The following is a 22,401-nucleotide window of genomic DNA, read 5'->3' on the forward strand; positions in this document are numbered from 1 at the left end:
AGATCAGTTATTTTGTTAACAGCAATTTGGAAAATCTCAGTCCAACATTTAAATTTCCAATCAATACAGGATCTTGAGGAAGCCATGAGCTGCACTTTACTGTCTGCAGGTAAAACTCCTTGTGTAACTCTGTCGTTAAGGTTAAACAGAAATGATGGAATGGTGATGCTACAAGAACTATTATGTATTTCACCTCTTTTAAATGCTTTGACATTCAGAGTGGTGACTTTTAATTTTTCCACTATGCTTCAGCAGAAGCTATAGTGCTTAAAGTGGTAATGCAAAAAGAATATCCTTGGGGTTCCACAATCCGCTGCCACGAGTAGTCGATGTAATTGATGATGTCAAGGCTGAAAATGCGTTGACATCAATATTTTAATTAAACAGACACAAGGTTTTTCATTGTGTCTCTTCTGCATCATGACATCAGTTTTTAAAAATGGTGGTGGCAGCAGCAGAGTCCGACTCGGTTCAGAGTCAAAGTCCCAAGGCTTCAAAAGTATTAAAGTACTTCAAGTGATCACAAAACAAAAAGGTGGTTTAAAGTCATGAAGTCGTCGGCTCGCTTCCTTACAAATTCCATTGAATAAGTGTTTGAGAAAAAGTTTGAGAAAATGTCAACATTTGTCAACATAAAATTAACTCAAATGACACGGTCAATATGATTTTTTGGAGGAAAATTAATCGATTAGATGAACAGATTAATCGATAAATGAATAGTCATTAGTGGCAGCCCTATTCTTCAGAGAGAATATACACCAAGAGCCTATTTCATTAGACCTCACATCTTTTATATTCCACACCTACTGTTGCAGCACAGTCTGTTAAGGCCACTTTGGATCAATGATTTGCAATTAGACTGGATGCAAGTGCCAAAAGAATCCCCTGACATGTGATCGTAAACGTTCTAAAACTGTGGCCGCACAGACACAGATGACCGTCTGCATAGCAACGACACACTGACATACCCCACTACTTCTGAGTTAATACTATAACGTTAGTTAATACTATATAACGTTAGAATTAGGCCTAGGTTAATTAGGATTTCTGTTATCGTTATAAAAAGAAGTGGATGACAGTGACAGTGACGTGCTCACAATGTTAGCTGTAACACTGATTAATAAACATCAGAGAAGACAGAGAGTTTGGAAAGAGAGGATCTGAGCCATCTTTGGCTACTGCAGCGCCAGAGACAGGGCGCCCACGCCAATTTATGCTGTTTCCTGATTGGCTGAAGGGAAATAGGTACATCGTTCAGTTCTAAAACTGCATTTGGAGATTTGTCAAGTCAAACCTTCTGCAACTCCACGCAACAGCTTCAGGCGCTCTGCAACTAACCAGCTCACACCGCTGCAATTTTCTCTGCAACATTCTAAAACTGTTTTGTTAAGCTGCCAATCATTGATCTGAACTGGGCTTTAGAAATGTGTTATCCCAAAACCCTGATGACATCACTATTACATCATCATTTTCCTCCTTTAGACTCACAGATGGCATAATGCAACTATTGCACATTCTGAGTAGGACTAACCATGCCCATTAAAGTTATATTCATGTGAAAAAATGGTGGAGCGTCCCTTTAATGATCTAAAGTGAAATAAAAATCCAATACGGGGAAGAAAATAATGTGAAGGGACAAAAATATGACAAATATAGACCTAAATTAGCTTCTAGATCTAAGACTCTAACCTGAAGTCTCTACAGAAAGTTGTTTTCATATAAAAGCAGAGTGAAGATTTCAGGTGTCAGAAGGGCTTTAGTTTCCTTTGTAGTCAGAGTAGTATTGACTAATCATGTATGAGCAGGTTGTGTTGGTGTTCAATTGGCTGGCATGCAAACCTGGATCTTTCGCCTGACATCTGATTACGTTTCAGATTTTATTGTCTTCAAACAGAAGGTCTGCAAACTAATTCAGAAAACAAGCCGCTCATGAGTCACAGAGGTGGTCTCTGAACTCTGACTCCATTATCTCGTCTCAAGTTGCCAGTCGGACTGTAAACAATCACCTGTGCATGGAAAAGAAAGACTACACTCCTCCTACATTCTCAGTTATCAGCATATCAGTTAGCTGCACTGCTAGCTCAGGCATATTTGCTATCGCCTCCAGAGGCTAAATGGTCTAAGGACGATTGCGACTTGCTTGTATTACTGTCGATTTATTTATCAACAACAACAAATGACCTCAGCCGCTGCCTGCACCCTCACATTGATACTTCAGCTCTCCCAGCCTGCACCTTAAATTAGCAGAGACCTGATCTGTTCAGTTACAGATTTATGAGGCCTGGTTGCTGGCGTTGGCCTCCTGCTGCAGAGAACTGCTCAGTTGTCAGCTCATCTGTCTGGTTTAAAGAACCACAACAGTTTTACAGCTTATTTTCTGTGTTTGCCTCCTTGAGAGCCTCCTGTCCTAAATCCAGCCCTCCTCCCTCCTGGCTGCTGACCCTCTAAACCGCCCATGTTTGTCCACCAGGATTCACAGGAGAACTTTTATAAAGCACTCGCCCAAACGCCCTCTCTGCCGTCTCTGATAAAAGAATTATCCGCAGCGACACGCTGAGCACACACACCCTCGTATAAACACACTGTACAAGACATCATCTGCAAGTAATTTAGCAGCAATTTCCCCATTTTGTTTTCTCCCTTACGTCTTTATCTTTCTCTTCTCTTCACTCACTCTCTCTCTCTCTCTGTAGTAACGTTGGACCGCTGTCTAATGTATGCTAAGCTGCTGCTGCCATGGTAACCCCGGTGCAGGATTTAGACCCTGTTCAGGACTGGAGGGGCAGGTGGAGGGGCTGTGCAGACTTTACTGTAATCCCCCCCCTCAGCCGGAAACCCTCCAAAAAACAAAACATACAGCAGTATAAATTTACACAAACACAGACAGATGTACACAAGTATGAAGCCGGTAACCCACATACACAAACACACACACACTAATCCAGCATCATGCAGCCTTTGCAATAATGCAGAGGAGAGCAGCTGCTGCCTACCTGTCCTGATGGCATGGTTGTTGGTGTTTATTATCTGGTTGGAGGCTGCTGGAGTCGGGATGTGAGCGCTGACTAACAGAAATAGTGAGAGAATGACAGCCAAGTGAGTCACAGCCTTAATTTCCATCTCTGATTGTACGATGTGTCAAAGGAGATCCCCGGGTTGCAGATTAGTTATCCCTCGCTGGCGGAGAGAGTAACGACTGTGATGAGCAGGAGATGAGTGATATCACAGCAGCACCTGATCAGAGAGGAGCCCCCAACCTCAAAGATCCACGTCTGTTTATTGTGTTAGCGCAATGTTTGTCCTAAAACATGAAGCATATGTGTGTGTGAAAGCTGGAGGGTGTGTGTGTGTGTGTGTGATGATGACAGTGCACGGGCATGTGGGCGTACAGCTGTAGCGGTGACGTAACGAGCTGAAAGCTGACACTCGGCCCCTCGCTGGAGCCGGTGGTCGTCAGAGAAATCTGAATGAGGGGTTTCCAGCGATGGCGGTTAGCGGTGGCTGTCGCCCAGTTGCTGTGCGAGTTCTGGGGTGTGGGTGGGGGTAAAATAAGGGGGGTGGGGTGGTGACTGTGCAAACTCATCCTATCGGCTCAGCTATAGCGCTCAGGCACGTCGTCTACCGATGACTCCCCCCTCCTCCCCCTGCATGCGCATACCCCGGTGTCATTTCTCCTTGAGGCATAGAGGAAGCCAAGTAACACCCCCCCGTCTAATAACACACACTCCAGCACATGCACGCACGCACACACAAACACACACACAATCCAGATTCAGCAACTGCCAGAGGAAGACACACACATGCACAGGGAGCGCATAAAGATAGCCACACACACATTCACACACTCTCCATGCCCCCGACTCTGACTATAAACAAACTAGCATGCTCACCACACTAAACCCTAAGGTGTGGTCCCTCTCTTCACACACACACAAACACACTCTCTCCCACCACTCCTCCTCACTCTCGCTCGTTCCTGAGCGTGTGCGGCAGCCTCGTCCGGAGCTCTCTTACCTGTCCAAGATGTCATGGCTGGACGTGGCTGCGGCTCCCAGCAGTCCTAGCGCTGCACTCCCCACCGCTGCGGCAGCCCCGCTGCCTGCCTCCATGATACTGACTCACTGCAATGTGCAGCCTGCCAGAGAAGCCCAGAGAGGGAGGGGAGGGGGAGGACAGGGAGGGGGAGAGGGAGGGGAGGAGGAGGAAGATGTGAAGAGGTAGATCAGGAGGGAGAGAGACAAATGAGATAAAAGAAATCACATGTGGAGGCAGCAGGGAGGGTGACGAGGGAGAAAAGGAGGGAGAGAGGAATGTGAGGAGAGAAGAGAGGAAGATGAGAGAGAGGATCGGGAGAGGAGGAGGAGGAGGGGGAGAGGAGGGGGGAGAGAAATATTAATTGATTGTGTGTGCAGTTACTAGATCACAAGTCATGCTGACGGAGTAAAGCATGATTTCACTACAATGTTAACACATGGAGATTCCAGCACACACACACACACACACACACACACACGTATGCACACACACACAGTGTGAATCAACAGTCAAACAGCAGCTTCGGCTGTCCTGCTGTCCTGTGGTGATGGAGCTCTCTGCGGTCTCTTTCCTCCACACAGAGTATCAACAGTCAGCCAGTCCAGATTGTATACATCTCATCTGTAACAGAAATATGTGCTGACTTTCGTTCATTGCAGCTTTCATACAAAACAACAACAGGCTCAACGGCTTCATGTGCCGTGGAAACTGCTTACAGTGATCACGTTCATCCTGCTAAAAATTGATCACTAGAAGCAGGAGATTATGACCACACTGTTTTCCTCGTACAGATCAACATCTTCTGACATATATGTACTCAGGGGGAAGATGCTGGTAATACTTAGGACAGGCCAACGTGACCCTCAATTCGGTGGCCAAGGTACCAAATATAAACTTACTTAAAAGCCTGAACAGAAAAAGAACTTTAATTCCCTTAACACAGCCGTACTGTCAGCCCTCAATGATAACAAAAAACGTCAAGAGAAAGAAAAATATTCTGTTATGAAAAATCTAAATTGAAAAGTCAAGTTGTTAGTAAAAATGTGGTGTATATATATATGTCCTCTTTCAGTGGATTAGTTCTCATTCTCTTCCCCACAATGCCTCCGCCTCATACAAGTATTCCCTCTCTCCCATCGTTTCATCGTGAGTGTGGCATGTCTTTACTTAAAACATTTTACATTTTGAGTTGCATATTGAGTTGCCAGTCAGAAAGCAATATTTGAAACATAGATGTTCTTAATGTTGAAATTGTATTAATTAATCAGATCTGATGTGACAGCGTCATCACGTCAGGTCAGAGTGTCAGGCTGAGGGTCGGGGTCAGCTGTCATGGGTCTGAAATATGATCAATGGCTCTTTCACTTCTTAAAGCGCAAAAGCAACAAAAACAAACAACCAGAGGACGTGGTGTCCTTTGTTTTGCGTGTGTTTGCTACACCTGCTCAACCTCTTTCACTGCTGGAGTACTTCAAGATCTGGAGCCTCGTCCCTCGCTAACATAGTGAAAAAGACGTATGTGGCGAAGGCTTAGAGTATGATGATAAAACTTGGTGACCAAAGGGGGGCACATTTACAACCGCCCCCTCCATCACAAAAACAAAACACGTCTCTGCCATCGTTTAGTGGCAGCTTGTTGAAACTTAGCTTGAAATGTAGTAATTAGTAGTAGTAACGTTAACGTTAGTTGTCTGTAGTGAGTTTACAAAAATGACGATGACGGTTACAGCTGGCTCGCACATCGTCAAAGTGGTTGCCATAGGTTACACATAATGATATGCATAGCGTCACCCCATCCATTAACATGATTGGCTCTTTAGGTTTGTGACGTCTCAAACCTGCCAATCTGAAAACGTGTTGTTCAGCCTGTCCTTGGTACACTGCAGTTTAAAAGCAAACAGGCCCAGCCATGGAGATGATGCTGATGTTGTCCCTGATATGTCTTGTAGCACATGAAGAACACCACATGGAGATGTTTACAAGGTTAAACACTGGATTTGCACTGGAGGGGGGCTTTAAATATTTTTCTGTCTATCAACTATACGATAAATAAAGTTGTTTTAGCTTTAAAGTGCAGGTTAAATTACATTAAAAAGTTACAGCTCTCATTTAGAACTCAGTTAAAACAAAGCACAGTTTCTACCAGACAGTACACCTGCTGCCGTCTGTTGTTAAAACGTATTTAGTGTGAAGGTGAGTTTAGGTGTGTCATCAGGGCTTATCTCCTGTCACTGAACCACCAGTGTCTCCATTATCACAGCAGTAAACGCCCTCTCCAGCACATGACAACATCCAGAGAAATCCACACGACATCGTCAGCAGACCAAAATAAACGACAGAACAGCAGGAATGACCCAATAAAACAGGCAGGGAGAAGAGTCCATACAGCCTGCTTCTGTGGCAGTCCATGTCTGCGCTTTAATCCCAGGAGGACGGCGGCAGGAGGAGAGAGGTGGAGGAGCAGAGAGGTGGAGGAGGTGGGAGGGGGCGTAGAAGGAGAGAGCGTGGGAGGAGAGGATCCTCACAGGCCACGCTGAAGCAGCTGCTGCTACATCTGACGGAGACATGCTGGGCATATATGAGGCATACGTCATCCCCAGAGATCTGTGTTGGTACATCCTGTTTTACTTTTATTATTCAAGGATTCAAACATCAGACAAACAGACTGACCACGCGGACGAAGCTTTAGCTCGCTCGGGGGCATTTACTGCATGTGTACTAATGCACATTTCACCTAATAATATACAGTAAATTATACAGACACAGGTTGTAAAAGAAAAAGTATCTATTTTCTAATATTTTCCATTTACTGCAGGGCTCTACAGAGTGAGCTGTCCAATCTGAATTAGCCCTATTAATACAGGTACGTGCGAACAGAAATATTTGACATTTGAAGTCCAGTGTGGGAGTTAACACCGCAGCCTACAGCATTATCTTTTAACCCCGCTGCTAATCGTTCAAACACTACAAGTCCTAAATTACACATGCAGCAATACATGATGACTCAGCCTGTGTCAAAGTTAAAGAAGTAAATGAGGGGTCAGTGTGATGGTGTTCCACGTGCAGACATCAGTAATAAGGAGGACTATTCATTTTTAATTAGAGTGAAAAACAATTAAAGAGGAAAAGGACTTTGAAAAAGGGGATTCCCATGTTTCAGAAACAAGGCTGAGGTTTAACTACCCAAGCTGCCGAGCCCACAGCTGTCACTTCAACGTCCGCTCACGCCAAAGCACCCAGAGCAGAAATAAGTAGGCAATAAAATATTTGTCAACCCTCATCCTGCAACATAGTGCTACTGAGCTACAACAAACTGTAAGACACAACCAGCATAGCAAAATAAGGATGCAGGGATTAGTCTGCAAAAATTGATCACAAAATGAGTCGCTGAGGGGTGAGCGGTCTCACATCCTTACGATCTCTGCTGAAAGTTGTTCAGTCTAAACAGCGACCTGGAAGCGACAGGTAAACAAAACAGCAAAATAGCTGTGGTCGATGCAAAACCATCGCGTCCTAAAACTTGTAGGACCGCAGCCACGTCCAGGATCGCCTGCAGGATTTGTAAAGCGGTCCTGGCTTATGATGGGAGCATGTGGGCCACGTGCGAGCACGATGGACTGGACTTGATATGATTTGTGTTTTATATCAGCACTTTGTCTGTCCTGGTTTTTAATGGACAAAAACTTGATATTAGATTTTGTATTGTTCTTTTGTATCAGTAGGTCAACAGCACAGTTTATTAAAAGACATGTTCTTGAATGGAGAGCCCATATTTATTGTCCTTCCTGTTAGTGAGCACATGCTTTAAAGAACCAGCAACTACATTCAAAGCTGAGAGCCAAATAAGAGACATTAAGTAACTGTGCAAGTCATTATCTGATTAGTCGATTAATTGTTTTAATACTTAATGACTTGTCGACTTTTAAAATAGCCGCTGCCCTATAACAAAAAGCTAACTAAAAATGTTTTATGATAAATTGGTTGTGTATTAAAGTTCTCTGAAAATAAGCAAGTCATTTTTTAGAGAAGGTAACAGCTTCGCAGAGTGTGCTCGCTGCTGTGGACCATTACAATAAGGCAAACAGGGACCAGATTATCATCAGTATCTCCTTTACAAGCTGTGTGTCACTGGATATGGTGAATCAAAGCAAGATGGCAGCGCCTATAATGGGGGCTATTTGGACTTTAATTTCGTACAATGAGAGCAGATGGAGACGCATCATCCATCTGCATTGGTTGGGTCCCAAGTCTGTAGGGTAGGGTGAAAAACTCTGTTACCTCAACATTAGTTAGACCTTCAACATTCACAGTGGGGTTTTTTTCATTTAGGAGCACGTTCTCTTTAAGTCCATCAGTCAATCAAATCATTTAATGGTTTGAGCATTGGGCGCTGGTTTAGCTCAGTTGGTAGAGCAGGCCCCTAATGTACAGAGGCTACAGTCCTCGACGCACTGAGCGCAGGTTCAACTCCCATTGCCGTTCTTTTGGTGCGTGTCATCCCCCTCTGTCTATTCCCCACATTTCCTGTCTCTCGTCAACTGTCCTATAAATAAAGGCAAAATAGTTTATTACATCCGAAGTGATTCAGGGATCTGAGCCCGAAGAATAACAAAACTCTACAGTATAAATCGTGAGTGCTTTAGCCTCGCTCTGACTTTAACTCTATTAGAAACTACTGCATCACCATCACATCAGACCCTTCAGACAGTCTGGATGTAAACATTATCAGCTTTAAGGGCTCTGTACATGTTCAGTAGTTCATTAAAGGAGTTGATATCAAACCAGCACAGTATTGACCAGATAACCACAGCGTGTGGTTATATCGACCTATATGAACGAGTGAGTGGTGTGACATGAGGCAGGGACACGGTGAGTTGTGGTCACAGGCTCCATGTTGAGATTCATGTCATGTCCTTCGTCCTGTAAACCTTTAAATCAAACCGCTCAGAGTCACACAGGAAGGACAGGAGATCAACCTGTGTGACACTGACCGTGTGTTTTTACTGTCAAGGCCTGCGTGCATCTGCTCCCGGCACTGAAACGCACATCTTTTATTGCATTGCGTGTAGAGGGAATCAAGTGAGTGCAATGTTTTAAAACAGGAAGTGAGTTTGTGTATGCCGGGCAGGCAGCAGGGCAGAGCAGGCTGAGCTTCACACAAATACCTGATGCAGCAGAAAACACATAAAATGGCCGACCTTGAGAGAGGACGGAGCCTCAGCTCGGAGGAGATTAAAAATCAACACTGAATAGTTTCTACTCAGTAAACATCCTTCACTCAAAGCAGGGTGGTGGAGGAAGTGATGACAGAGTCGTTCTTATTAAAGATCATCAGTGATACATGCGTGAGTCACAAGCTGTAAAACTTTACCGTGTGTGGTGCAGCAAACATGATTATAAAGAACAGCAGAGCCTTAAAGACTTGGTTTTTAAATTAATGCTGTGTGATGTTTGCAGAGGTGTAAAGAGTACTGAATTATTCTACTCGAGTAGAAGTACTGTTAGCTGACTGAGATTGTACTCAAGTCACAGTGAAAGTACTTGTGTAAAAAACGACTCAAGTAAAACGTAGCTGACTTAAAAAGTACTCAAAGTAAATTTTACTTAGTTACTTTCTCGCCCTGCTGATTTATAATAAACACATGTTGCCATGGTTACCCTACACACACGCATCCTATGCAAAGAAATTAAACTTTGTTATTTTCAAGCCTGGGCCCTGTGTTTACATGTTTTGGTATCAAAATGACGAGAGATGGACCTTTTGTCTAAGAGTAAGATCCTTTGTTTAACCAGAAACAGCAGTTATACAGCTCTCTTCATAGCAACCAGACTCCATTGACAAAAACAAAATCATTTTACCTCTCAGAACACGGAAGTTACTGATGGTCTATCGCTACCTTGACCGGTTAGTTTGTTTGTGTTGTTGTGTGGTGTTTAAAAGGTTAGTTCGGTTCCATACTAACGTGTGTTATGACGTGTAACAAGGCAGCGGTAGACCAGCAGGTCCCGTATTCTGTGAGGTAAAATGTTTCTGTTAATGGGGTCTGGTGTGTTTGAAGAGAGCGAGATCCAACGGCTGTTTCTGGTTAAACAAAAAACTTCAGCCTGTCAAAGGTGGTGTTTCATCTGAACTCTCTTCTGTCCCATTCATGGCTCACTCACATTAGGCATCGGGTTAGTACTTGCAGACCAGCTCCCACATCTGACTCAGTGAAAATCAACCAGCACTGCTGTTTTGTCATGATGCATGACACTTTGATCTGATTGGCCTGTTTTTGATGTGATGCATTTGATTGGTGTCTGGTCCAAGTCAGCAAGCTGAATGGTGGACAGCCGGGTCTGACATCAGCTCTGGGGCAGGTCTCCAAACGTCTCTACTGGACACTACTGGAACATTTTAGAAGTGTCAACACAAAGTTGCCGGTACCTGACGGTGGAACTATGGAAAAGGACATGTAACCTGAACCTCAACTATTTAATTATACACTACATAACTAAGGAACTGCCTTATAAAAAACAGTGTTTACTAATATAGTGAAAGCCTATCTGCCTTTTGCAGGCGCTTGTTCTTCCCTGGAGGACACAAACAGATTGATTTCAGCTTGAGGGTGAGCTGGCGTCTGTTCCATTACACACCGCATCCTCCTGATAAGTAAAACCATAACGTGACCTCCTCTTTCAACCTCCGCTCAGGCTGTTTGACCTGAGTGGCAAATAAGCAGCATCTTTCATTTCAGTACTGTTATGCCTTTACCAGCAGTATTATACCATTAGCAATTATGGAGATTCAAAAAGTGAGAGATTTATGGACTAAATTCATCTTCAGAATACAAAAGAAAGAGATAATTGACCTTTGGCTAAGTCCCGCCCCCCTGGGTTACTGTTGGAACGCCTGTCAAGCTTTCGCACCAGCATGTGAATATTATGGCATTTTCAACTATAAAAGTGAGAGATGTTCCAAGGGAAATAATAGCAAATTTCTGGAAATATAGTTCCCAAATATCAGAGAGAAGTCGACAGAAAGGACGACAATACGCATTTGAAAGCTACATCCAGAATATAATCTGTCAGCGGAGAGTTGAGAATGAAGAGGACATAAACCCCACGACAATTCATGTTAAGGACAAAATGTTCTTGCACAGCAGGGTAAGTCAATAAATTGTTTTTTTTAAGCTAATGTTTAGTAAGGACTCCCTGTAACTTTCATTAGCTAATATGTTTTAGCCCATTGCTAGCAATCACTGCTAGATTGGAGATTGGCCGTTTAGGGAGGGGCTTAGCGAAGGTTCAATTAGCAGCAACAAAACAAAGCAACCCAAGATTTATATTAAGTATTAAGTGACTTTATCAAGAACTGGACAGTGTGTGGGTGTAACTGTCAGATTTCAGGGAGTGGCTCTGTAATAACAGCAGTTTATTATCACAGCAATGTAGAGACACGTGGACACTGTGTATGAACTTCACATCTGGTGCAAACAGGTAAACAGTCTTTTCCACCAACCTCAGACTAGAGGAGAGCAACACATGAAACCATGTTCTCTGTAAATATCAAAACATGTGACAGCTGTAGATTCAGAGAGTAAACGGACTAGAGGTGGGACAAAATATTGATACAGCAATCGATAGGCTGCCACCAAATATCGATAATTTCATTTACGAAGACACAGCGCTCTAAACAGATTTCCCTGCCATTTTTAATCACTGTGTCACTACTTCATGACTCATCACTATGGGGCTTATGACATGAATGAGGGTAACGTGACAAAAGTGAATTGGCTGAAGAAGTTGACAGCAGAATAAAAGAAGAAGAAGACAGTGGGATAATGTCGGCAGCGGTGAAAAGAAGTTAAGAGATGTTTTAATTCTCGCAGAATCGCTGTATCGTGATATTATCGCTTTCATGTGCCACGTATCGCTTAGCGTGCGTTACCCTGCCATTCCCACCCCTAAAGCAGATATTAACATTTAAGATGCGTGACAAAAAATTTGACTCAAATTTCTTCTGACTTAAATGACACTAATCAGCAGTTTAATCAACTTAATCAAAATCAGGTGTTTGAATTAACAATCCATCTGAGTGCACAAACCTGTACGATGATCTCGTACAGTCTGTGTTTTACTTTAATATTCACTGTATTTTCTCTCCCTGCAGATTAAAGCTCCTGCTGTAAACAGAGCCGCTCTGAAAAACATAAGCAGGTCGTGAAAAAAATCCTTAACGTGAAATCGATACTGGAGAGGCAAAGTTCACCTACATGACCTCTTCACCTTTAACACACTGCAGCTACCATTTCAAGAGGAAGTACGTACATAAAGGCTGTAACAGAGTTTTTATTTTGGTGTATTTGGTTTAATTCCCTGATGGATGAAGTGAAATCATTTTGAGGTTGAAACATGTCGCTGGACCCAAACAACAGATGGTGAGACGAGGGCGAGGCCTTTTTTAAACCCTGCTATCATCACAATCAGTCCTAATGTCAGCACACACTCCGAGTGGCTGGTCTTCTGTGCTGCTGGACAAACTTTTACTATAATGGATCAGATTTATGATTTACAATACATCAGTTAGTCATATTATTTTACTGCATCAATGCAGGAGCTCAAATAATAAAAGCTATGTGCTCTGTTTACGGTCAGACTTTATCCTCACTGTGCCCAGTTTGGGGACTTTCCTGCTTCAGCACATTCAGTCCATTCATTCAGATGAACCCGCCTGAAAAGTGGTAAGAAACAAATCCATCTGCCCATCGGTTCATGTTTTGTCTAAACTGTACAGCTATCAGCTTCTGTACTTCCTGCTCATCAAATACACCACTACACAGAGTGAGTAACTGCAGCCTGCCAGGCCTGAATGTCATCAGCAGTCCTGTGTTTAATACATTCATATTTATCACTACATTACAGGAGTCATTCCTTGTTTTCTTGTTTAGTTTTCTTTTACTGCAGTAAGCTAATGATAAATAAACACAAGCTGCATAGGCTTCACACTTACTGTGCTTTCATGTGAAGATAGTGTTTGGTCTGGCAGCAAAGTTATACCTCTCTCCCACCAAAGTTAGCGCGTCAACGCGGGTCTTTCAGACCCAGGAAGACACGCTCATAAATGCCGATTGTCTCCATTGCCAGTAGAGTATACAACTTTGGTGTCTTTTCTGCTGTGTCACAAACGTGCCGGAAACAGTGTCTCTAACTCTGCTAGAAACCCGTCGCCTCATTTCGTCTTCCCCTCCGATGAGAAGAAGCTCTCTCACCTCGCTGTCTTGCCAGTGTTGCTGCATCTTGCAGCTGCATCTTGCACTAAACAACAAACAACACTGCATGCACAAAAAAGCTGAAAAAACTAAATTATAAAATATTATTTTAGCTCTTATTAATGTGCAATGTTCGCCAATCCACTGTGAGTCCTCTGCCGACTGGGCTGTAAATGAAACATAGCTAACAGTTAAGCTAACTACTCTTCAGGTCAGGTTTATTGTCTAATAAAACAACACAGCTAAACTAAGATCATTATATTTAAAGTTATACTTAAAGTTAATAGCATCAGCTGGAAGCATCGTACAGCCTTCTTCCTGCATCAGAATGATAAAATAAAGTGTAATTGTCTGAGCACAGTATTCAGTGAAGACAACAGTAGATGTGTGTGTTCTGTGGTAAACGGCAGAGCTCTCCCCTGTGTTTGTGCAGCAGAGAGGCTGTTCTCACTGCTGGAGACACATTGTTATTCAAAACACTGTTCAGGTGCAGGCTTCGGAAAAGCAACAGACTAAGTTATTTTCTTTACCCCACCAGAGCGGGAGGAAGGTTTGTAAAGTGCTGCATAGGGATGTGCACTTTGACCTGTTAACCGTTAACCAACCATTAAGAATGTGAACGGATTAATACTACCAGTTAATGGTTAAATAACGATTTTGTCTTTTTTAAATATACATATATATCTGAGAAACACGTTTTGTTGTCTCCTGAGAGGAGAGCAAAATGAAACAGTTCTGCCTTGTTTAAAACAACATTCATTATTAACTAACATAGTTTTGGCATTTCTGAATCGTAGGCGCTAAGACTCACAAGTCTTATTTATCCAGGTTTTCACCAAACCCTTTATAGAAAGTTGAATGACCACAGCCCATCCAGTGTGTCCCCTCTCCTTTATGAAAGCACAGACTATTCAACACATTGATATTGAAATTAGATGACGTCTTCTGTGCTCTTCAGGGCCGGTTCTTTTAGCACCCAGCAACAGTTTGTAACTCTGCTGCAGTGTGTATTGGGGCTCGGCTGAATGTCCGCAGCATGTAGCAATTTCACGGTGTCTGACACAAACAGCAGAGAGGCAATTTGTTAAACGTGTTCTGCTAAAATATCCAGAGATCATCAAATCACCACAGAGCTGCTCAGGCTGAGGGAACAATAACTGTCAGGTGCCTCCTCTCTCCTTTACTGTATAATCAGAAGGGAGGGAGAGCTAGTTTGCTTAAAGGCTAAATAAACTTCTCATAAAGACAGTCAGCGGCTGGAAGAGTATTCAGACTATATTTAGAGACAATAAGAGACAATAACTTCCTGAGTATTACTGATAGAACTGGAAAGTGGAAGAAGTTTTTTAAAGGCCCTTGGTTCTACAAGTACATGTCCCATTCATTTTTGAACATAGACAATGTTAGGTGACTCACAGTTGGAGCACTACAGCTCAGATCAGCATGAATCTCTCCTGAATCATAAGTACAGAACAAGAACATATCCAGTTAGTCCTCTGATAAAAGTTACACGTCTCTGCACGTTAAACGTCAGGGGAGAAGTTACCGACGACAAGCTGCACTTCAGCATCCAATGACAAAGTTATTTTCTGTGCGCTAGCTTTCGTAAGCTAAAACATGCCGTACAGGGATACAGGGAATACAGAATGAGGTAAAACACTCCTACAACTTCACTTCTCTGTGAGAGACAGGAACACACATTTAGTGTTAGACAAAAGAGGGATACCAAGTGCTCAAAGTAGGAAGGTGTTAAACTCCAGGTGAAATCCAGGTGATCGTGAAGGCTAAAAGTAAAGTGTCGAGGGAGGGGAGCTACTGGACTTCTTCAGGCACACTCACACCGCACCAAGGATAAGGTTAAAATGCCGTTATTGGATCAGGGCATCTCATGTCATGACTCTTCCTAGCCACGCCCTGAGGAAGACCCAATGAGCCACAATTTCCCAGTTTGGGATCAATTAAGTACTTCCATCCACCCATCCATCTATCTATCCATCCATTTATCCATCCATCAAATTTGCCAGTAGATTATCTGTAAAAAAACATTTTCTGTAAGATGTTGCTACTCGTCACTGGGCTGCAAAGATGTTGTTGCATTTTCCCTTAAGGTCCCACAAGACAGAGAGAACTGGTACAAGAAGTTGTTTGTGCCCTCTGCTGTGACCATTTTTAATAGAAACATAATACAACACACGCACACTATGAGCACTGATGTTGCTGAAAATGTATTTTGTGTATCATAGTTGCTCTACGCTGGAGGCAAGTTTCTGTTTTATGTCATGTAATGGACAATAGTTTTCTTATCTTAGCTTATTGCTCTCATCAACAGAGACTGGCTGAAAATGTTTCAAATATCTGCAGTTTTTCAAAATAAAACGCCTCTCTGTAAATAACATCTCCTTTGGTTTAAATAACATGAAATCCTTCCTGTATTATCGCTGCACATTAGACTCCAGCTCCGCCTGTGAGCTTCACATTGTATCCACCATGTCGAGCTCCGTCCTCCACATTTAGTTGCAGAAATCATTTTGACAAACACGTTTTGGATGAGATTATACACTGGGAGCAGCAGGGACTCATCCTTGTTGCCTATTCTGAGCTCTGTCACTCTTGGCTGTCGCTCCACAATGCCTCTGTCAGGGCCTGACATTTACACTGACACTCTGTGTTTTTGTTGAATGAGGCTTGAACCGCACTCCACATTCCTCTGATTGTATCAAACCCAGCTCTGTGCAGCCTCTTCAATGTTTGAAACAACCTTGAACCCTTTGGCTGCTTACACAGACAATATGCACGGTACAGTATGCAGAGAAATGTCTGTTTGCTGCAGTTATGTAGAGTCTGCATATAAACATTTTTATATAGAGTGTGATTGACAGATAGCGGTAATCAGATTGATGTTTAGCAGCCTGTATTTTCTGCAAAAAGCAGATAAGTATAATCTGCATTTACCTGCTAGCTTTATTCTCTATTTAAGAGGTAATGCAGGTATTTTTAAACCTGCCTTTTTTATACATATATTTTGGTGTCTAAGTAACAGCAAGAAGAAGAACAAAAAGTTTTGCTCCAGTAGATTGCATCAGCCAGCAGCCACGAACTGGGTTGTAATGGCTGCAAGGTCATCCTGCAGGCAAATAAACAGTCATCAAGTACGTCCACTTAAAGAGCTTGTTTTTGCCACTGACAGGCTCAGATTGTTATTCTGACATAATGAAAAGGATCGAGAGAGAAAAAGACATTTTTGTTAAACAATTAGACGCATTTTTAAAACCACAAACAGACGTTACCTTCATCTCTTTGAAGCCACCAAACGCCATTGACAAAAACAGTCATTTTAAATCACTGAACATGGGGATGGCTTGGTATTGCTGCCTCAACTGGTGAGTGTGTTTGTTTTAATGCGGGATTCTTGTGTTTTCAATAGTTAGTGGGATCAAACATAATATTTGTGTAACTCACTTTTAAACAAATAAGCTAATTGGTTGAGGCAGTGGTATACCGGGAACTGTGAAGTAAAAGTGGTGTTTTTGTCAGTGGAGTCTGGTGGCAAAAACTGATCTCATTCCCTGACACAAAGGTTTATCTCTGAAGCATTTTGAGTCTGTCAGTGACAAAAACTAAGGTGTATTTGCCCTTAGAGACTAGGTTGCAGCAATTACACCGCTTCCCGGCTGCCAGCTGAAGCAATCTACTGGAGCAATCGAAAACTTTCTGTATCGATGAGTCATTTAGACTCAAAACATGTATAAATAGGGCCCATGTTTAAAAATACCTGATTTCCCCTCTAAACAGTTGTCTGTGTGCAGCAGTAGAGCGAGTAGCAGGGCTGCCTGCTGATGAGACAGAGCTGCTCTGAAAGGTCGCTCCACACATCTCAAAGGTTACAGGTTCAGTCCTCCAGGAAGCCATCTGTTCTGTCACAGTGTCCTTGAGCAACAAAGTGAAGCTCATACAGTGACTGCCAGTCAAACAGTTACATCTACACCACCAGTGATCACAGTACTAAGGCAAAACTGCAGTAAAACAGAACAAAATGTCTCTCTGTTGTTCCTCTTCACTGACTCGGACATATCGGAAGTTTAGAAATACCGTTCATCGAGACGTTCATCCCCGAAAAAGCCATTTGATGAAAACATACGTTTAAATACTGTCTGAAAGGTGAAACTGTCTATCTTCATTTGCAAATAACAGAATTCTTTTGATTCTGGCAGCATCGAATCTTTACCTGCCTGAAGTCAACAGGTGTTAATGTGAAACACATAGTTCCTACTCTTAATGTTCTCAAACAGCTTCAGTTAAACATCAAACAGAGGCAGGATGCAGCAGTTTCATTTCTCCAGAGTTAACCAGAGACATACTTACTTAAACATTTTTAAGCTGATACAAATGATCAGGGCTGTAACCTGATCACACTCGACAGCTCAGGCTGAACATGTTGTGACTCAGCTCTTAATACCTTAAAAACTTCACAGTCAAAGAAATAAAAAAAGTACCCGTTCTTGTATTTCTGGAATAAAATCGTTTACCATGGAGCATCTCTCCGACCGAGAGAGCCGAAGAGTCAAAGAGCAAAAGATCAAGTGCAGTTAATCTGCTGATGAAATGACTAAGGATTTAACTGTTTCTCAACTAATACCTGAATCAAAATACTCAGGAGGCAGCAGCTCGGATTATCATCTTCACATCAGGATGTCCCAGCATTACCAGTCGACAGGTTTTTGTTCTAGTCAATAGCGTCACTTCTCAACGTGAAACCTGGTGTTAAAAGAAAACTGAGCTGAGAAAACTGTAGGAAAAAATGTGTCTACACTCCACAAAAGAAAAGCCATGATATCTATATCTTTATCTTTAGCTATGTTTAGTCCTTGTTGCGTTCTTACCAGATGTTTACATTGGAAAAAGCTGATAGTTAACTGAAAGTAATAATCTTAAAGGTTTTCATTTAAATAAATGTCTGTTAAGTCACTATCTATCGCCGACTGAGGTAACACAACGGTGATTGAGCCTATGGCCCACTGATGAAAGCCTTTGCATTTGCAGTATTACAGACTGATACAACTTCAAACATAAGTTAAAATCCAAAGAAAAAGAAACAAACTCGACGCTCAGATGAAGCAAACAGTCTGAAAAGGAAAGCGACCGTCAGCCAGGAAAATCAAGAGTTACAACCGGAGCCAACCGTGGACGTCTGGTTCAATTTGAAAGCGCACTCCCGCAATTACCGTTTATCGCCATTAGAGGCGCCAAAGAGAACAAAACTAAAATCTTCGGGATTGAATGTTAAGTTACTGTGAGGAACTTTTATTTTGTGTTTTTTTTGGCGCCCACTGTGGACAAAGTGGTACATCTTTACTGTGCTGATCTTGCTGTACATGTGTAAGTCGTGTTTTCTGATGAAAAATCTCATCCTGCTGTCTCTTCACAGTCATTTAATAAAGCTGTATAGAAATGGGCAATAACCTTCCTGATGGTCTGAAGCTCATATAGAGGCATCATGTCAGTCTGTTTCATAACAAGTTAAAAACTCCTCACAGTACATTTAATTAACTCAACTCAACCTGGTGGAAAAATGGAGGCCGTGCAGACGTTAAATAAACACTAATCTCTGAAAACAATGGCCTTCCTCTGTGCAGTGTCGCGCTCGTGTGTTTGGTTTGAGAGCCCTGTTAGTCACAGAAGCCGGTTTAATACACTGGCATGTGTTTGGGTCTCTGGAGATGAAGCAGAGGATTTAACAAACCAGACTACATTTGGGTTAGCATCGGGAAAGCTAATCTCCCAGGCTGCCAGCTAAAGAGCCACTCTCCCATGAACATGTGACTGCGGGTGGATCGGATGAGCCTGAAGTCATTTTGGCTGTTGGCATACTTTGAGTTCAACAGGATTGCAGTGATGCAGAACAACAGCTCCTAAATCAACCAGTGTTCAGCAAAATATATTCATCCAAACTGGGCTCAATATTCACTGTCTAAAAGTGGAAGACATCAGTTTAGCATAAATGATAAGTCATATTAAATCTACCTGTGAACAGTGCCTGCCTGATTATCATAAACAGACGAACAGCTATTTTTGCAGCCTGACTGGAGACCTTCAGTGACGTCAAATGACATCATGAGGCTACAGTTTTGTCTCCAGTCAGGATGACCTCATCAGAGCGACTGCAGTGAGACGCATGGTTACACCTCAGAGGGAATAATCCACAGGAAGGAGTTCATTAAAATATCTTCTTGAGGAAGAAGAGAACAATTTCACCTCAAGACACCCGCAAAGTTATTCAGCGCGAGCCGGAGGAGACTGTCTCTGTTTCAAGTTTGAAATGATAATTGGGCCTCTCACTGCACGGGACTGAGAGGACTACGGAGGCCCTAAGCGCTCAACACATGCAAATGGACGAAACAAGAACATAAAGAACACATCGTTATCAGTTTGACGGCACGGGCTGTGCTCTTAGAAAACGTGCTGCAAAACACAGACAACATAAGTAAATACAAGAAGACAGCAGAAATCTGCAGTGGTATTTGGTTTTGTTGTCTGTAGCCACTGAGCTCAAATTCACAACAGCCACTATTGTACAATATAGTAAAAGTACTAGAAATTAGTTTCAAACCAAATTGGAAATATTGTCTTTACGTTTCTGTAAACACCGATGTTTGGTTTGAATCAGGCGTGATAACAGGTAAAAAGAGAACTCCTGTGACCAATCATAGGAATCGTCTCGCGGCTATTTACACGCAGCGTGAGCATCGTTCACAGGTGCTTAATTACAGGTTGGTGTTAAGGGAGGACCAGGGTGGTCTATTTTCAGCAGCAGGGGTTGAGCTTAGGCTGGGGGAGTTTAGTTCTAGCTAACACTACAGATCCATCATAGCTTTGAGAACAATATAGGCATCTCAGCTAACGTTTGAGCTAAGTGAATTATTTGCAGGTAGCAGGGCTTCAGCTTCCTCCTCCAAATGTAAATCAGACGACTGAGACATAAGCCCTTTTCACACATGCACTCCTGACAACTTCCTAAATACTTCAAGACAGTCTGCACCTGAGATTTTTCAGAACTGCTCTCTCATACATCACAGCAGAAGATTTTCACTGTCGAATGTCGGGGGTACGCTCCGGCCCTAACAACTGGCGTACAAGTTCGGCGCCGGCCCTCACTGCCAGAAGCTCCTGAATCTCTTCATCTCTCCAGTTTGCAGACATCTTAGCTATTGTCGTCTTGTAATTTAATCTTCTTCTTCATCCTCTGATGTTTTTAATCATCCTGTTATGTGTCGCTCTTCTAGTTTTGCAGCGGTCGCATGACATAATGTCATCACCCCGCCCACTCGCTCACGGTCAGCTCACCCCGACTTCTTGGGAACATTTTACTAGGGGGCTGCAGAAAAAAGTCTGCATAAAGTCATGCTGAAAATGTGTCGGTTTGCGTTCACACATGCACCCGGACAGTGTTGGGAAATTTTCAGGTGCAGTGCATGTGTGAAAGAGGCTATGTTGTTTAGGGTTGCACTACACCAACTGTCACGTGCCATTGTTTCTTGCAGTGCCACACAGTCCTGAGAAAGAGTCCAAAAAGCACATTTTTTAAGTCGGTTTCTAAAAGTAAAGAACGGTTATTTTCACTCAGACTCTAAACTTTGATAACATATGTGCATTTTTACTATTTCAACCCTGACTTCCAGAGGCTTTAAATCCCTCTCTTCTGAGCTCTCTGGGCCACCGTACAGAAGAGATAGTCTGACTAAAATAGAGATGAGTCACTTGGCCTTTTACAAAAGTATCAGAGTAAAGAGCCAAACGACCTTGAAGCTGATTTGGAAGCTCTCGAGTCGAGCCGGGTTATAAAACTTGTCTTGATAATTAGCAGTAAAATCTGATAAGCTTCCCACTCACAGCAGCTCACAGTGCTTAGTGAATTAGCACAGGAGATAATGCAATAGAAGGTGAGATGGGAATCTAAATTACCAGGCTGAAAAATGAGCAGGCTGAAGAGACAGAACTAGGGTAGGTGTGCACACTCTACTACAGAAAGGAGGGTAGAATAATAGAGGTTATTGTATTTCAAGTGTTGTGTAAACATCTTCATCTAATCAGAATAACTGACAGAGCCGCGTTACTTGTAAATCACTCTGCCACATACACTCCTTCTTCCTCTGTATCCGCCGTTTCAGTTCTTCACACACAAAGTCTCACAATGAAGCAGATACAAAACGTTGCGTTTGAAAGCGGAGCAGCTTGGCGAGAGGCAGTGGAAAAAAAGACATGTTTTTGAGGCAACAGAAAAACCTCCATCATATTAAAACAAATACCACAAGTAACAGGACAGGAATTCTGGTGGTCTGTGAATCCATGAGCACAGAAACAAAGATCAACAAATTCCTTCCCCTTTCTTTTATATTTCCAGGACCATTACAATAAGCCTGTAGACTAACACGTGTTCTTCTACATGTGGAGAAACGATAAAACAGCTCATGTTTACTAATGATGCTCAGGATTTAACGATACTGCAAACTATGGTAAGGTTTTCCGGGCACGTCCAACTGGGAGGAGACCCTGGGACAAACCCAGAGCTCACTGGAGGGATTATATATCTCATACGGCCTGCAAAAGCCTCAGAATCCCCCAGGAGGAACTGGAAAACGTTGCTGGGGAGAGGGGCGCCTGGGTCACCTTGCTTAGTCTGCTGCCACCGAGACCCAGCCCCGGATAAGCAGAAGAGAATGGCTGGATGGATGGATGGATGGGGAGAAAGAGAGGATGTGATCGGTAACGGGCCTAAGTAAGAATCGAACACGTGCTGCTGCAGTAGGAACTCGGCCTACGTACATGAGGCCTACACGTAGCAGTTGAGCTACCAGAGCACACATCTTGTCTTTTAATGCATCATTGTTAAACTTTACAAACTCAGTCTCAAGATGTGCTTCACTGTTCATCGTTCCAGGAGCTAAATAACCCGCAGAGGTCTCCTTCTCTCAAGACAAACCGACCCAGTGATTACAAATGATTAATCAAGTTAAAAATCAGCATTTCTCTGCTGACAGGGGGTCTAGGGAGGCTGAGAGCTGTGCTGCTGCTAGCTTGTTTGAATGTGCTCAGCTTGTTTTTAGGTCATGATTCCTTC

At 42.8% G+C, this 22,401-nt stretch overlaps 1 protein-coding gene across 1 annotated transcript in view; it reads right to left on the reverse strand.

Moving 5' to 3' along the window:
• Positions 1 to 4,080, reverse strand: part of arhgap32b (Rho GTPase activating protein 32b) — a 107,037-nt gene extending 102,957 nt beyond the window's left edge. Inside the window, exon 1 of the mRNA XM_069666396.1 lies at positions 4,015 to 4,080. The gene's annotated coding sequence lies outside the window, so the exon portion shown is untranslated. The remainder of the gene's footprint in view (positions 1 to 4,014) is intronic.
• Between the last annotated feature and the right edge of the window lie 18,321 nt (positions 4,081 to 22,401).

This window comes from Semicossyphus pulcher, unplaced genomic scaffold (assembly GCF_022749685.1).
Source record: "Semicossyphus pulcher isolate SPU_LCO1_2020_fin unplaced genomic scaffold, fSemPul1.0.p SCAF_10, whole genome shotgun sequence".
Lineage (NCBI taxonomy): Eukaryota > Metazoa > Chordata > Actinopteri > Labriformes > Labridae > Semicossyphus > Semicossyphus pulcher.